The sequence below is a fragment of the Apium graveolens genome, chromosome 9 (genome assembly GCF_009905375.1).
Source record: "Apium graveolens cultivar Ventura chromosome 9, ASM990537v1, whole genome shotgun sequence".
NCBI lineage: Eukaryota > Viridiplantae > Streptophyta > Magnoliopsida > Apiales > Apiaceae > Apium > Apium graveolens.
Genome location: NC_133655.1, coordinates 122,348,686 through 122,367,235, shown reverse-complemented (window position 1 = coordinate 122,367,235; position 18,550 = coordinate 122,348,686). Strand labels below are relative to the sequence as shown.

Below are 18,550 nucleotides of genomic sequence, written 5' to 3'. Positions count from 1 at the left end.
TAATAGCAACAAGTTATGAAACAGTTCGAAAACATTGGTAATATATCTTGAAGAAAAGTTCAGAAAAACTTGCCTTACAAGGCTTTACAACTATTACTGATCAACTCTGAGCCGACTCTACTACTCAAGCTCTAACGTCCAACCACTAGATCCCATTGGATTCGACTTTGACACTCAGGTCTTTCTGTTGAAACTCTACTGAGCTCATCAACTGACCACTAGGTTATCTTTAGTCCATCGTCCACTTTCAGGTTCCCGACTATAACCTACAGGGTCGAAATACCCTACGTTCGACGTCTAGGTATGCTTGACATATCCTCGATACTAATTCTTACCCAACGATATTCAAACCCATCTCATAATTATTCATATTAGAATAACACAGACAACAATTAGGGTTCACATTCTCGAAATCGATCCAGTGTTTGTTTTTAGAAAATACGTATACTCGTCATTTTACGAAATTAGGGTTACTGTGTTTTGGACAAAACATACAACACAACATACAATCAGGTCTTATATAAAACATACATATATATATTTACTTATACTCGCTCGACGTTCCGATAATCCTCGGATACACTCCCGTATTTACGTAATTCAGTTTCCAAAAATTGGACATCGTCTCCTTTATTTATCGGACTGCCCGTCGAAACATTAATCGACGTCAATTCAACAACAACAATCCAATTTAAAACACGACAACCAATCACACTCGCAAATTCCAATCACATATACAATTGAGTAATCACCACCAACTTAACCATCACGATTCAATATTTGCTAATTAAATATTTCGATCCAGAATAAAAGCACAACACGACTTTTATTTAATAAAAATATTAGTACTCAGAATCGTGTCATCACCGTCCACCGTTGACTCACCGAAGTTCATCGTCAATGGCTGTAAAATTACGGGTACCCGATAAATTTCGGGTTTCCAACATAATTTCACCGATTACAAAATAAATTCTCGAACGAATTATAATATCACGGAATCAGTCAACAATATTCATGCACAATTACAGAAGACCAAATCAATAATCACAACATCGAAAATAACTGTACGGCCGGAGGAAATAGGCCGGAAAGTAACCGAACCGGAGCCAAACACAGGGGCAACACAACACTAAATCCAATTGTACATGCACATATATACACACAACATACATATATGTATGTATATATACCAAATGAACAGAAACGGAACCAGGCCTGTGAACAAGAAATCACCAGCGACGGCCGGCAAAACCCAGCGGCGGCGATAAGAAATTCCCCACACCGAGGAACTAACACGAAGAGAAAAAAAGGAAATACACAGGGAGAGAAAGACAGAGCGAGTGCAGAGAGATTGAGACGAGAGAGTCGGTGAGGAACAGAGAGGGGTGAGTTCGTGTGTGTGTTTATGTCTTGTGTTTATGTTGTTTTTTTTAATTTCCTTACAACCCCTGAACAATTAACACGTGTTACACTCAAGTTATAAGAGTGTGACACAAATCAATTAACCTGACATTATCCCCTAAGTGGTCTGGTTTCGTCCCGCGGTTCGCAATTAATCGAACAACTTATGGGTAAATATTAATCAAAAATTACCAAATTAGTTTTAAAATTTTATAAATATCCCGAGATTAATAAAATAAAATTTTCATGATTTTTAAAGCACTTTTGAAACGCAACCCGTACCCGTATTTCACAATTAACGAACTGAGCCGCACTTAAAACAAATCCAGAAAATCACGAAAATAATCTTAAAATGTTAGAAATATCCCGAAGTAAATAAAAATGTAAATTTCATAAATTTAAAATAATTTCTAAAATGCACTTTATACCCGCTTTTAACAAATAAACGAAAGAACGCGCAGGTGAAATTAATCCCGAAAATTTTCAAAATAATTTTAAAATTCTCAGAATATTATAAACTTAGAAAAATATGAATTTTTTTTTATTTTTAAGAAACTCTGGAATTAAATACGGGTTTTATGAGTAAAAGAAATCGGAAAATCATTTAAAGATAAGTAATCAATAAAAATATTGATTTCTCAATTTTATAAAATCCTAAAAATAATTATTGTAATTATAAAATCATAAAAACAATTTTAGAGACACTTCAAATATTTATACAAATAAATTTGCATTAAATCCACTTTAAAAGTGAAACAATTCAATACAATTCCTTAATTAATCACGCGAACTACCCGGTACATCATATATCACACCTAGATAAAAAATCAAACAGCACATACCGGTCAAAACTAATACACATATTTTATTTAATAATTTCCATAATAATCACATATTTAGATAATTCAAAAATACATGGGTCGTTATAAGCAACTCCTGAGAGATTGAATCAACTTGAATCTGAACAAAAGGTTTACCATTCTGTGTTGAAAGAAGATCTCATGTTATACTTTATGACAGATGGGAGGGTATTCCAGATCAGGGAGAATGCTATTCCATTGAAGTATTTTGAAGAACTGGAACATGTTCTATTTCTACTTCAAGTGAAAAATAGATCAACAGATGGTGTTGTAGGTTATTTAAAATCAAATATTCAAAGACAGGAGAGGCTTTACTCTGTAAAGTCTGACAGCCCATACTGTCCTAAGTACAGAGATCACAATCGCGATATTGTTGAAATGAAGCCTAATACCGAAAAAATCATCACTATATTTTCTGGAATTAAGGGACTTGAATTCAATCTAGAGTCTGATAAAGCCTATATCATCAGACTAGATCAGGATATAAGGAAAGCAAAAATAAATGATCTCAGGGCTACTATCTTTCAAACTGGTGAAGATACAGTTGAACTCAAAAATGCTAAAAGGAGGATGGTCAATGAACTTGAATATGATGAGAGAACACTTTTGAAGAACTATCTCAGAACAACTCCTGACATCAAAGAGATCAGAAATTGAAGCCAAGTCAAAGATCTAAAACTGCTTAAATTCTGAAGTGTATACAGACTGAAGCTGATATCAAACTTTAAGGATGGTAAAGCTATAAGGACTGTAAGTTGTAGTTATCTAGTCAAATTCTCATGTATTTGTACTTAATGTTTTTGACATCATCAAATATCAGTTGAACTTGTATATTATGCTAATTTACAAGTTGGGGGAGATTGTTAGATATATTTGTGATGTCATGTCTAATGATGATTTGTGTTTAGTTTTTTCAGATTTAACTAATAGGACAAATCAGGACTTAACTGGAAATCAGTACTTATACTGAAGTCAGAACTTAAGATATCCGGACTTAAGTTGTCAGAACTTAAGTTATCAGAAGATATTTATCATGAGATAATATCAGGATTTAAAGAGACTTTCGGATAAGGAAGGCGGCTGATTGAAAGGAAAGAAGATCGAGACTAAAACAAGAAGAGATATGCGTGAAGAAGAATTCTATGAAGAATAGAATACTTGAAAGAAAAGATAACTAGTTGATATATTTTAGGATGCAGACTTATGTTCGATATCAATTAGAAGATTATCTTGTAACTGTGTGTCTATATAAACACAGCATAGGGTTGACACTATATGTGTTATCTTAATCGAGAATATTATTTATTGTAACCCTAGCAACTCTCATGATATTTGTTCATCACTGAGAGAGGACAGTTCCATTGTAATACTGTTTTATTAATAAGATTATTTTGTGTTTCATAATTGTGTTCTTAATTCGATTTGATTGTGCTAGACACTGTATTCAACCCCTTTCTACAGTGGGTGTGACCTAACAACAAGGTATTGTAGAAAGTATAAGTGTTTGCACATTAAGCAAATCTATTTCAGTAACTTGTATATGGTGTATATGTATTTGTGGAGTAGTATCGTATATAAGTGGTTTAGTATTTGGGGAATTCAACAATCAATAGTTTATAAAGAATAAGGCTTACGGCTCAAATATCAATTGATGTGATCAGGGTTTATGGTTAAGCAATTCAAAACACTTGCAATATAAAACTAGAACTATTTGAAATACTTGCAACGTACTTCAAGAAAGGTTCAGAACACTTGCCTTATCTCAATTGACTTTTACTTCACTTGCGCTCATCTATTAATTTTATTCACTGATCACTTTCTTTTCATTTTTACGCCTCGCTTCCTCTTCTAAACATTACAGGTATCTATCAATACTCATTATCATTTTATTCTAATCATCACATAGATGTTACATGCTTCTATCTATCCTTCGTTTCACCTAAATCCGACGTGGATTGAAAATTATGACTAAAATCGTCAAACAATGAACATATAGGCATATCACACAATAATCAGATCACACATAGCACATAGCACGTAAGGTATTCAACAAAAATAATTTTTCAGAGAAGGTTCGGGGTTAAAATAATTTTTCTGTTATTTAATAAGAATCTTTAAATGTTTTTTGGAATTAAAACGGGTAAGAGAATCATTTTATAAATAAACAAAAAGGTTCGAATACCCGAATTTGACTTTAAAATCATTTAATAATAATTATCGAGCCTCAAACATAATATAGAATAATACTTTAGAGCTCGAAACTATTCTTCGAATTTTTTAATCAAAAGAAATAATTAGATCTACTTAAATAATTAATTAAAATTAATTAATCACTAACTATATTAATTAATCAAATAATATTTAAATAATTGACCAATTAAATAATTAATTATTAACTAAAATTAATTAATTAAATAATTCAAATTTTTTTTGAATTAAAAATAAATTTTGGAATTAAAATAAAGATTTTTGGAATTTTTAAATATTAAAAACAATTTTCTGAAATTAAAATAAATAGATAATATGATTATTGAAAATTTTTAAAATTAGAATTTTTGCAAACTCTGGAAACTACAGGGACTAAACTGTTTCTTCTTCAAAACTCCGGGGACCAGACTGCAATTTTGTAATGGTCGCCATTGATTTCGCTGGAAAATGCCTGTCTCGCCGGAAAATGACTAGGCACTAGGAACACAACCATGCAATCAAATCCAACTAATAACCCCTGAGTTGGCCGGAAAAGCTCGAAGAAAACTCGCCAGACGGCGAGTTCTTCGTTGCTCCGGTCAGCTCGACTCAGGTATCATTTGTTCATCGAACGAACACCAATCGATTCATTTTTACACGATCTACACACTGGTACCAATCAATTTCACTAATAACCCCTAGATAAAAACACCCAAATTTAATTGAAAATATTCAAACCGAATATAAACCCTAATCTCAATTTCAGAAAATCAAACTCAATTTTGAACATGTTATTGAACTTTAAATCACTATTATGACATACCAAAATGATCAGGATTCAATTTTCTACAACATGCAAGCATCAAATCACATAAACAACTTCAAAACCAAAAATTCATAATTTAATCCAATTTAATTTGAAAATAAATAAAAATATAGAAATTTACCGATTGATTCTGCAAGTGTATGGGTTATGAAACTTGATCCTACACTTCAAGGGCTTCGTTTTGGTTACTTACACGCCAGAATCCGAGTTCGCTAACGCCTTCGATTCTTGGTGTAATTACAAAGAACACTATGAATTTTACTATTTTCTCTGGATAATTATATAATTTTACTGATTAATTGTATTTATCTGTACAAAATAAGACACGGTATTGGCTATTTATATTTAGGGAAAATTGGTATCCCGTTAGATCATATAACAACATAAAAAATACTAGAAAAAATCAAAATAATCTATACTTTATTTTAGTCATATAAAAATTAAAACTCGCAAATTTTATCACATATAAACACCAAACAAAGATACAAATTAACACATAATTCACCAAAAATTCATATTATAATCACATAATATTCATTTATTGACAAAATAGTTACACGTTATATCCCAGATATTACATGGGACCTTAGGAATAACATATCGTAAGATTTGGTCTAAGCTCGGGTGTAGCATTCTCTACACATTTGGGTGTTTTATGCCATTAGAGCCTGAAGATGCAGAGCGACCCCATCCATTTCAAGGTCCTTTTTTGACCAGTTTTGTCGAGTGGCTAATCTTTACTAGCTTCTGGCTGCATGTTTGTCACTATCGCATATTTCACCATTCGACCCTGTTAGTATCATAGCCCCTTTGGTTTTATTTCCGGACTCAATCTGGAAAAGGAGATTATGGAAGATTGGAATTGAGTCATTCAAGATATAAAAGTTAATATGCAAAATCTAATGGTCCATACACAAGAATTTTTCTATACTACTAGTAAATTGTCCACGCCTAAGTACGAAATATATTCCCAAAATAATAAAATTTCAAATCCTGTAGATGTTCCCCTGAAGTAATAATTGTTCCACAATCATATTTACCTTACCTATGATTCTATTTCCCTTCTATTTTTAAGAAACAATTTAGAAAAAGTAAAGGAAATCATACTTAAAAGATGAGTCATGTTCTATGTGTGTCAGGTAACAATTATCTGACACATTATTTATGTTCTATGTGATGTCAGATTAAAAAATAAATTACCAAGATTTAAAAAAGTTTAGATATGTTCCGCAGATCTACTGGTATCTACCAATATTGTGAAATTACCGAATCACCCCTAAAATGCTTTTGCTCTTAATTTATGTGTAACAACATGAAATATCAAATACCCAAAATCATATAGTTTAATCGGTTTCAACTATAATTTTCAAAACAAATGATTGTGTGCAATTTGTGTGCGATTTCTGGGCAATTTTTGGGCGATTTCTGGTCGATTTTTGGACAATTTATGGGCAATTTTTAGGAAATTTCTGGGAATTTTTTGAGTGATTTTTTATAATAATAAAAAATAAATACAACTAAAGAAATATTATTTAAAGCATAATTTCTAACACCGAGAAGGATAAAGATCTTTTTCCATCATATCTGATATGTGCTCAAGCATCGCCTCCCCATTACCACCAATTGAAGTTTTTGCTCTAAGAAACTCCTCAATCCAAGAAACATACTCGGCTTACTCAATCTTTTTGTAAGCAAGTGCTAGTGTATGCATATTCCCAATACTCATTCAAATGCCTAATAGTAGCTTCCTTAAACATGCTTCTACACTTTAATAGACGATAAAAGATAATGCTACATTAAATAAAATCAGTAAACTGCACTGGGTCTTAAAATAATTTGACATGCATACTAATCTACATTCAATAAAATTTCAAAATTTAGCATTAAAAAAATTGATAATAAAATGAAATCAGCACCATTTCGAATTTTTGGCCTATATGAGTAAGGTGACTGATGAGTCGCTGGAAAGCTATCAAGAATACCTCAATTCAAGTATGGGATAACACCAAAAATTCAATATCTATTTCCAACAGTATAAAAAATGGGCAAAACTCATCGACTTAAATACTAAGGAAATTTCCTAGTATTTATAATAATTACTCATTTATGAAGGATATCTGAACCCCAGGCCCATGGGCAGAAAACATGAATACAGATTTTCGAGGTCGGTTGTTCCTATTTTATCATAAACTGTATTTCCATTGCTAAGACATGTAAGTACAAAATGATGTATTTGAGTTCTCTGGTTTAACATATATTAGCTTGAATTATTTATATCATTATACTTATGAGATTAATGTTTGTAAAAGTTTGATTACGTTTTACATGATTTAATAGCCTAATCAAGATATAACTCTAATAATAGACAAAGATTGCTAAAAAAATTTGTTGTGATAGATGATTGCTCATCTGAATCAGAGATAATTTATTAAGTTAATTGGAAATTACTTGCTTATCTATTTAGAGAACTCCCCCTTAATTAAAAATAAATTAAAATTTTTATTAATAAAGAAAGTCGATAATAGTTTTGGTGAGCCTTGTGCCCCGATAATTTCTTATTCATATTTTAAATACATTGGTTATTCAGTTCAATTGTTTAGACAGCTTATTTTATCAATACAGATTTTTTAACAATTTTTTTCAAGTGATTATAGATTTCTTTTGACGAGCAGTTCACTAGGTTTGATTATCTAAAACTTGTTTCACTCTATTACTTGTCATGATACAATACAATTACTAGGATGTTGTGCATTGCACAAGATTTTTTTATATTTATGCATCAGCCACGTTTTTCTCATAATGAGAAATGAATTGAGAATATATAGTAAGTGCAAGACGATACCTATCTGCGCATTTACAGAACAGAAAAATATCCTCGTCCTCATCCTTGACATTTAACCAAGCAGATTGAATATTATCAGAATACATATCATGAGTCAATACAACTTATCCACGGGTGGAACACAATAATAAAAGAGATATTGTTGTCTCACCTTTCAATATATAATTTAGGGATATGATGTCTTTCACGCATAAATATACTTGATTGAGTCCTTTTACAAAACTCAAATATGAGTTTTCTAGCTGAAACAAGGAGAGCTCCTTCATCTGGTGACGAATTTATAACTAAATCCGCCCAGTCTCCTCAAACAGCTCAGGGATTGCTTTGTGATAAATTGTAAGTATTTGTAGAAATAACAAATATAGCTCATCATGTGGTTTCTTGGACCAATTTCAATTCGTGATGTGGTTGGCCTCAAATTTAAACCCTTCGAATATAGGTTGATGACGGTTTTCATCCTCAGAATTCACGATTTGTCAAACTCAATTTCTGATGAATGAAAACCACCCCATTGTTACACCTGCGTCGTTATTCATATTCATTTCCATCTGTTTTATAGCTGTAAGTTCTACTTCACCAGCAGAGATGCCATATGCGGTTCCAGCTATGAAACACTTCTGGAATTCATCTAATTACAAGTCAAAGTTATAGTTTTATTAGAGAGGATGTTGTCTACCTGGCCCAACTCCTCGCTGAGATTTGAAATTCGTTCTTGAGCAGGAGTTTGTGTCTCTTTATTGTGCCTACATATGTCATGGTTATTAAATTTTGCTTGCAGGATCTTTAGAACCTCAATTGAAATATAAAGCGAGATGGGCATTGGTTATCCATAAAGAATTATAGAGGTGAGCAGATGATTAAAGCTAGACAAATTGTCATGCTTAGGATTAAAAGAATCTTGATCATCTGGAGATACATAGCATCAATCCGACATCCGGGTTTTGGTCTTGACAACAAAGCCAATTGAGCTAATAATTGAGATTAAGACGAAGAGGATGAAGAGAACATAAATGATTTTGTCCATCGGCTTTTCAATAGAGTTTCTGCATGACTTCGCTGTCAGGTCCAGTATATATTGCCACTCTATACACATAAGGTGTATTAATAGGCTTTGAATCTGAGTGGAGTCGAGAGGATAGATTTTACAATTAACGTATAAATATGAAGATAGAGTGAAATGTAATTTTAGACATACTTAAAAGGTTTTTTGCGGTGCATATGAGGTTGGTTACAGTATACTGTTCGAGAAAATCGTAGACCTTAAAATTGACGGGGTCTCTTTGCATCATCAGGATGTAATGTAAAACATCCAAATTTATATAAACTACTCATTCAAAGCTTAGACCTAATCTTGTGGTGCGCCATTGCTCAACACGATCACAACTCACAATTATCTCGTAGGTGCATCCAAAAACAATAACAGTCTTCACCGCCCACGAATAGACCTCGTAGTAATCTTATAAATATACTAAAAATTTATTCAAATTCTTTGAGTAAATTTAGTAGAATTCATAAAAATATTGGCAAAGCACAACCTGAGAAAATATTAAACCCTAAGCCTAGCCCTAGAAACCCAAATTAAGCACAAAATTATCATTATAATGCACCTTAAATCGTTATCATGGCTAGAATCGAAGAAACCCTAGAATCACCCTTTAATCGCACATAAATTGCTCAAAAATTGCACACAAATTGCACTAGTCGCACACAAATCACTCTACCCCATCGAATGTTTTGAAAATCCGAATGTAATTTCAGGCATACTTAAAAGGTTTATTGCGGTGTATATGAGGTTTATTACAGTATTATACTGTTCGAGAAAATCAAAGACCTTGAAATTGATGGGGTTTCTTTGCATCATCGTGATGCAATGTAGGACTGCTCCATGAAATTTGGATCTAATCTTGTGGTGCGCTATTCCCCACGTCCCAGCTCAGCATAATCACAACTCTCACCGCCCAAAAGTTGTAATAACCCCAATTTTTTTAAATTTTGAGACCCTTATGAATAATAACTTTCGCTAATTAAGGAAATTTATCAAACCCGTTATACATGTGTTCTGTTATGGAAATTCTGAGATCGTATTAGAATTCCACAATATAAATGAGTGTATGTAAAGGTCGTCAGAATTCGAATTCGAACAGTTTGATTTTTCCCGAAAATCCACCAGATACCGAAGGAATTAAGTATAAGCTAACATGATTAAAAGGAATTCAATTCAAGGATTATAAAAGAGGATCATTAAAGGAATATAAGATATTAAGAAAGGTTTTGAGAAACCCAAGTAATAAGATCCCGGATATGATCCCTCAAACAATCAACGATAATGAGAGTTAAGCAAACCGTAAAACAAATAAGCGACCAAGGATCAAGCTTATGCAAATAACAAGGGGATTAACCAAGAAATTAAGTACTAATCAAAGATATTAGAGGAGGATGACATCATCAAACCATAAGAATGAAACATGTAGCTAACTAGTGATGCAAGCAAGATGATGTATGCAAATTAGGAAGATATTTGTTCAAGGATCATTCTCATCCAAGTATTCTAATCACATTATTAGCCAAGTAAACAACCAAGATAATTCATTACACAAAAACCAAGGCAACAAGCAACAAACGATCTCCCTATTTAATGAAGAAAAGCTTTCGCCTCTCTTCTTATTGGGAATTGGCTAAGTCAAGAATCAGGATCTGTCTAACAATCAGGATATGATCAATCGTCAGGATATGATTATCCGTTGAAAGCTTCATTATCATCCGTTGACAATCTATTCAATCATCTGTTGATACTTACATATGAATATTCGTCGAAGCTATAACATATATCTGTTGATCAACTTATTCGTTAATATTGACTTAAATGACAAGTAAGAGCTGCATGATAAATCCGAATATGCTGATTTATAGAATTGTAGTTGATTTACATATGTATAGAAAGTAGAAGAGTAATATTATAACATATATTATAATTGATAGAGATTGATTGTAGATGTGTACGTATAAAAAAACATAATAGGTTATCACATTGTAATGTGATAAGTGCTTCACTCGAGTATTCATATAACCTAGCAGCTCTTAAGAATATTATTCTTGAGAGAGTTTTGTAACAATTTATTAAAGATCAATATAAACTGTTATTTGATTGATCCGTGCATACTTTACTTCTATGATACATCGATTTGTTTAGTAAGTGTATCCAACCCCCCTTAAATAATTACTTTACTAGGCAACAAGTGGTATCAGAGCGGTCAAATTAACTGTTAATTTGAAAAGATCAAGATGTCTGGAAGTAAGTATGTTAGGTCCAAAAGGCACATATAGAGGGGGGTGAATGTATGTTTTTCGTTTTTATCAAATTTAATGTAGCGGAATATCAAAACTAAAAATGAAACAGACAAACACTAGGATATTCACGGAATAATTCTTGTTATTAAGAAATTAAAAGGCAAAGGGTTGCTTACAACTTCGAATTTAAATGATTCGAAGCAACAAGTATTAAAAGAACCAAATACAATAGCTATCGATCTAGGGTTCCTTTTATCACTATAAAAATCTATATCTTATTTATCAAATGATAATCAATACACACAAAGAGGCTACAAATAATGAGTGTAACAAAATGTAAGTCTTTAATGAGGTGTGTATCAAATTGGACAACACTTCTCTCTTTAATTTCAATAAATGAAATCAAACAATTCTCCGAGAAATAAATTCTACAGAGCTTCACTTTGAATTTGCTGAGAAGTATATTTCAATCTGCTATTTGATTTGATTATATAGCTGCTATTTGATTTGATTCTCAAAATTATTTCCATATTTGAATTATGGGAAGATAACCAATGGTCAATGATATGCCATTAGGGACAAAAGATTTCTTCTAAAGTTTGTGAAGACTTATCAGATTCAATGAGCCATTAAGGTTCAGAATCATAATTCAATCCAAAATCTTAACCTTAATTCAAGAATCAAAGTCCATGATCATTTTACATATCAAAGACTAGGATCTGAGAATTAAGATGAAGCAACCTCCAGGATCATAATTTCTCATTCAAGATCATAGATAAAGAGCAGAAACATGATCCATGATTCAACTATTGTTAGTGACCTTGATATGGTATAACAATAATTGTTGAGTTAATACCTTTCTTGTGTGTGTGAATCTCACACGTGCATTGAAAATATTTTAATCAAGAGGTAGTGACTCTTATTCAGATGCCCTAACTGACAGGAGAATTTTCAATAGATAACATTCTGTTGGTAGAATGCACCTATTAACTGTTTATACGCCTTTTCCAGCTCTATATCCTTTTGAGAGAATACAAATGGGCTTATAGATGTCTCAGGTTAGAGATAGTCCACTTCTTTGTGAGAGAAAGAGCTATAGAGCTGACCTTTCCTTCCTTATGTGGTGCTTCTAGGAACTATCTCCCTCATTCTCACCACAATTTCAATAATAAATGGTAATTTTGTCTGATCACTAAGTTGATATCTCAAGAATATTATCAGAGAAAAATATGGGAGATATATATCAGAGTAAGGTAATGGAATATTGTTTAAGAAGTGTTTGGTTCTAATGACATGAGTTAGAACCTATGAGGTTTGATAGGCTCATAATTAATTCCTAAAACCACTGAGGGTGTTGAAGATCACAAACATTCGAAGTACAGTATCAGAGAATTTAATGATAAAAATAGAGTGGTCTCAGAACCATAGAAATTTACCTTTTTGCTTCTTTTTTCATTGCTACTTAATCAAATCTCATTAGCTCAAAATAGTTCAAGTTAGTCCAATACAGATAAACACTACAGAGGAAAGGGAGTGAATATTATTTTAAGCTTATAAGACATGCATAAGGTAATTAGAATATAAGAAATATATCAGGATCTAATATCCAGAAAAAAGTATAAGCATAGAAAGATCATCAGAGTTACACACATGATCAACATATAAGTCATTAAATCATTTAATTATGCCAAAAGTACATTCAACAAGTATGTACCAATTGATTAGTCATAACAAGACTTAACCAATTAAAAAGCTACTCCTGACATAAACATATCACAACTATCATTAGTCATGCTTCATATTTATTATAGCACAAGATAAACAGAGTTATTCTAGCATAAACAGAGAATCAGAGTGATCCAGGAATCTATTGTCAGAGTTGCCTAGGGTCTAAAGCTCAAAAATCATACAGAATTACTCAGAAAACATGATTTATTCACACAGTGTCTGATCAGAGTAATCAAGCTAGTTGCACATGATCTTAACCTATCAATCAGAGTTATGACGGGATCAGAAATTAGATTACAGGATCTTAGATTAGAGTGCAGGGAGATTGAGATGTGTATGTGTGTGTACTGAAGTAAATATCAATATCATGAGTGTCTGCATCAGATAAAGGCATATAGCATGTAAACATTCAAACAACTCATATATTTCATTTAAAACTCTAACTTACTTACCACTAGCATATGACATGTAACGCATGGTAATTAGTTAGCTTCAAAATAAGTTTACAAACATGGATATATATAATGAATATAGATATGTAAACTTACTTTCCCCTCAAAACATCATCATTAGGGTTAGTAAGTTTACCCGAATCAAATTACATTTGTTGATTTCCAATTAATTGGACAAATTCAACATGCCAAGTTCACTAACCAACTTATTAAAGGTAACTTCATCGAGTGGCTTCGTGAAAATGTCTACAACTTGATCCGTTGAGGGAACATAATGAAGTTCCACAATACCATTCATTATATGCTCTCTTACGAAATGATACCTTATATCAATATATTTGGTCCTCGAGTGCTGAACAGGATCGCTTGAGATTGCTATGGCACTTGTGTTATTGCGGTAGATAGGAATATTAATAAGTGGATTTTATATCCATTTAGAAAGCTTCATATCGGCTTAAGTTAATGATTTGATCTCAAGTATGTGCTGTTTTTTATGCATTTTTGTTGAGTCTTTGCAGAGCGATAACTAGAGGCAGGAATGGACTTTCCTATGCTTCTATGATGGAATAAGATCAGGAAACAAAGGGAGAAAGTTTTCCAGAGGAGCAGAGGTAGAAGTAAAGAAAAGCAGAATTTTTTTGGCAAAAGGCAAGCGCGGCCGCCCTCTATCCTGGCGTGCCCGCACTGCTTAAACAGAAGACAAGCGCGCCCGCGCTCCATCCTGGCGCGTCCACGCTAGGTCGTGCAGATGGAAATCCTGTTTTGATTGTAATTGGAAGTTTCGTGCGGTTAGAGTAATCTGGAAGTATAAATACCAGAAGATATCAATCAAAAGGAAAAAGCGGAAAGGAGAACAATAAGTGTAGAGTACAAGACGGCTAAGAAGAAGAAGATCTAGTTCTACATCTTATTTTTGTATTCTTCTAATTAGGCGATACTTTGGATGCTCGTTTCAGATTTGTTTTCTAAACCTTAATACTATAATATTCTCTTGTAGTATTCAGAACCTTTTTACTATCATGTTTTCATTGGAACCCATGAGGATGAGCCATTCGAATATGAACTTATCGTTATCATGGGGTTCCAACGGATTTATTTATGGAGTTTAGTAATTGATTGCCTTAAAGTTTTCAGTGTGTGATAAGTTATTGATTTCCTAGTATGGTTGTGCTTAAACTTTTTGAATGCGTAGCTAACATCTAAATTGTATTGTTAATCTCTATTGAATGCGAAAGTGGATATAGGGGTTTAGAACTTGCCATGCTAGGGTATACGTATATCAAAAGATATCGTGTTGTCTAATTAATTATCAAAATCATCACATGCTATGATTAAAGGCATAAACTCTGAAGGAAGTATTTAATGAAGTTGGAATCCTATGTTTTATTTCATATAAGTAACTTGATTTTAATCTCTTAGTTAATTAATTCTAGCATAATTACTTTTAGATAATCAAACTCAATTTGATACTTGTCTTAGCAGTGAATAATAATCATACATTATAGTATAAGTACACATTCTAAATTAAACCAATCTCTGTGGGAATGAACTAAGCTTAATCTTATACTACTTGTGACCGCGTATGCTTGTGTGTTTTTGTGCGAACAAGTGTTTGGCGCTGCTACCGGGGATCGGTGTTAAATTTAGTTTATGTGCTTATCATCAGTGGTCGTTAAAGTTCACTGACTCAGATTATTTATGTTACCAATTTTACTTTGCTTGTGTGTTTTAGGTAGTCGAGCGAGCGTGTATGCGAACACATTCTCCATCTCATAAGGACACACTAGAAGAAGTAGAAACGGAAGTGATTATTGCAGTGAGAGAACCAGTAGCATAAACGAAAGCATTGAAGGATTATTCTCAAATGAAAATGAATGACATTTAGTCTAGCATTGTTAGACCAGCCATTGTAGCTAATACCTTTGAAATCAAGTCTAGAACGATTCAAATGGTACATAATTCAGTCCAGTTTGGGGGAGCTCCAACAGAAGATCCAAATATGCACATTTGGGATTTCATCGAGATTTGCGACACCTTCAAGTTCAACGGTGTTTTGGAAAATGCTGTGAAACTGAGACTTTCCCATTTTCTCTAAGGGATAAAGCAAAGAGCTGGTTGCACTCTCTACCAGTAGGCTCTGTTGCAACATGGGAGGATCTTGCTCACAAATTTCTTACTAAAATCTTCCCTATGGAAAAAACAACTGCAATCAGAAATGTTTTTACTCAATTTGCACAGTAATCAGGAGTATCTTTATGTAAAGCTTGGGAGCACTGTTGAGTGGCATTTATGACACTTTATTACGCTCCGTAAAGCTTTGAATTAGTATTTTGTACTCAAGTTGTTAGTATTTTTGACGTGTTTTTGTAGTGTTTTTGCATTACAGGCATTTTCCGGGTAATCAGGTGAATTAGCATGGATTTAGTGCTAATTTGGTGTTAGGATGGTGTCTAGAATAAAGGCTCGTGAAAAGACCAGCTCAAATCAACAAGAAGAAAATAAGTCAGAATTTTATCCAGAAGGACGGCGCGCCCACGTCCAAGAAGCAAAAACTCAGCGCGCACGCGCTGAAGCAGCGCGCCTGCGCTGAAGCAACGCGTGGCCGCTCCAGGTCAGGATGATAGAATTTGTTTCTATTGGGATTTTGAGAGTTTGAAGCCCTGGTTAATTCTACAACATATATATACATAAATGAAGGTCATATTATAAAGAAGAGACGTACCAGAGCTAAGGAGAAGGCGTAAGAAGACCGTAGAGCACAATTCAACCAAGGCGAAGAAGATTTAGTTTATTCTTGTGATTATTTGTTTTAAGTTTTAACTTTGAATGCTAATTTTTTTATTCTTGAACCTTTACTTTTGTTTTGTACTTGGTTTTATTAAGTATACAGACTACATTTATTATACCATGCTTTCATCGGAACCCACATCGATGATGAGTCCGATTATGGACTAATCGTTATCGTGGGATTCTAACAGATTTATTTATGGATTTCTTTAGTTAATTTGTTCGATGCCTTAGTGTGTGGTGATTGTATGATAACCTAGTTTTGGTTGCGCTTAGTCGTCTATGAGCATCGCAAACTTATAGTGTGTTAATCTTTAATGAAGTGAAAGTGAATTTAAGGGTTTAGAACTTGCCATGCTATCAAAGGTTTATGTATTTGATACACATGATTCTTAAGTAAGTTTAACCATCTTACTTGCCCTATGTAATCATGAGGGATAACTTGTGCATTAAACCGTTATGTTGTCAAATTCTATAAACATATAAGGTCTCAATATAATTGGTGTATAATCAGCTTCTATCTCTTTTATAGATGTCTGGTAGTATGGTATTTGCACAATGAAAGTTGGCATTTATCAGTTTCGTGTTATCTGATTAGTGTCATCACCATTAAATGCTAAGGTTAAGATGAAAAGGCCATTGAATAAAGTATTTAATGAAGTTAGAATCCTATATTTATGTCATATATTATTCAATTCTCTTTAATCTCTTAGTTTATGTTCTTTAGTATAATCTCTTAGTTAATCCTAGTATAAACAATCACAAATTGTTGCTCGTCTTAGCATTGGATAATAACCATACTAGTGTTATATAGATGCATTGATTGAAATTAACCTAAACTTATTCCTGTCGGAACGAACTAGAATTTTTTCTATATTACCTGCGATCGCATATACTTGCATGAATTTTAGCGCGTGTTTTAGCGACTAACAAGTTTTTGGCACCGCTGCTGGGGAATTCGGTGTTAATTTTTAGTTTATGTGTTTGTCATCATTGGTTGTTAAAGTTCAGTGACTTGGACATTGTTACTTACTTAATTCCTTGTCATTTCAGGTATTCTAGCGAGTGTGTATACATACGCGATCTTGGTCTCGTAAGAGGACACTGGATCAAGCTGAGGAAGAAGTTGTAGTCGAGGAGAAAGTTAAAGAAGAAATCTTAGTTGAGAAGGAAGAGGAAGATCTTGTTGTAATTGGAGAACCAGAAATAAATCCAAAGGCTTTGATGGACTACTCTCAACCGAAGATCGATGATATTCAGTCTAGCATTGTTCAGCCATCCATCTCGGCTAATACCTTTGAGATCAATTCAAGCACGATTCAGATGATACAGAACTCAGTTCAGTTTGGGAGTTCTCCGACAGAAGACCCCAACATGCACATCAGAGATTTCATCAAGATCTGTGACACTTTCAAGTTCAATGGAGTTTCTAAAGATGCTATTAAGTTGAGGCTTTTCCCATTCTCTCTGCGGGATAAAGCTAAGTGTTGGTTACATTCTTTACCACCAGGGTCTATCACCAAATATGAGGATCTTTCTCAGAAGTTCTTAACCAAATTATTTCCTATGGCGAAGACTGCTGCAATCAGAAACACACTTTCTCAATTTGTTCAGCAATTTAGAGAATCTTTATGCGAGGCTTGGGATCAATACAAGGAGATGCTTAGGAAGTGTCCTCATCATGAGATGCCTGACTGGATGATCATTAATTATTTCTATAATGGTTTGGGTGCTACTTCTCAACCCATGCTTGATGCAGCATCAGGAGGATCCTTGTGGGCTAAAGGCTACGATGAAGCTTATGAATTGATTGAACTGATGGCTGCTAATGAATACCAGAATCCTACTCAGCAACTATCTCAGCGTAAGGTAGGATGAATTCTGGAGTTGGATGCAGCTACTACTACAGCTGCTCAACTTAAGGCTTTGACAATGAAGGTGGATTTTCTGTCTAATTATGGAGTTAATCAAATCACTAGTGTTTGTGAACTCTGTACTGGTGCCCATGAGACTGATCAGTGTGCCATTTGTAGTGAATCAGCTCAATTCGTGAGCAACTTTCAGAGGTCACAGCAACCTGTACCAGCCACCTATCATCCTAACAACCGTAATCATCCTAATTTATTCAACAGCCTTATCAGCAGTACCCAGCAAAGCAGTACGACCCCCCTGGTTTTCA

At 33.4% G+C, this 18,550-nt stretch overlaps 1 non-coding gene across 1 annotated transcript; it reads right to left on the bottom strand.

Moving 5' to 3' along the window:
- Window positions 1-17,952: 17,952 nt before the first annotated feature.
- LOC141687572 (small nucleolar RNA R71) lies at window positions 17,953-18,059 on the bottom strand. The gene has a single exon (XR_012561066.1). It is a non-coding gene; the product is annotated as a small nucleolar RNA R71 (small nucleolar RNA).
- Window positions 18,060-18,550: the final 491 nt, after the last annotated feature.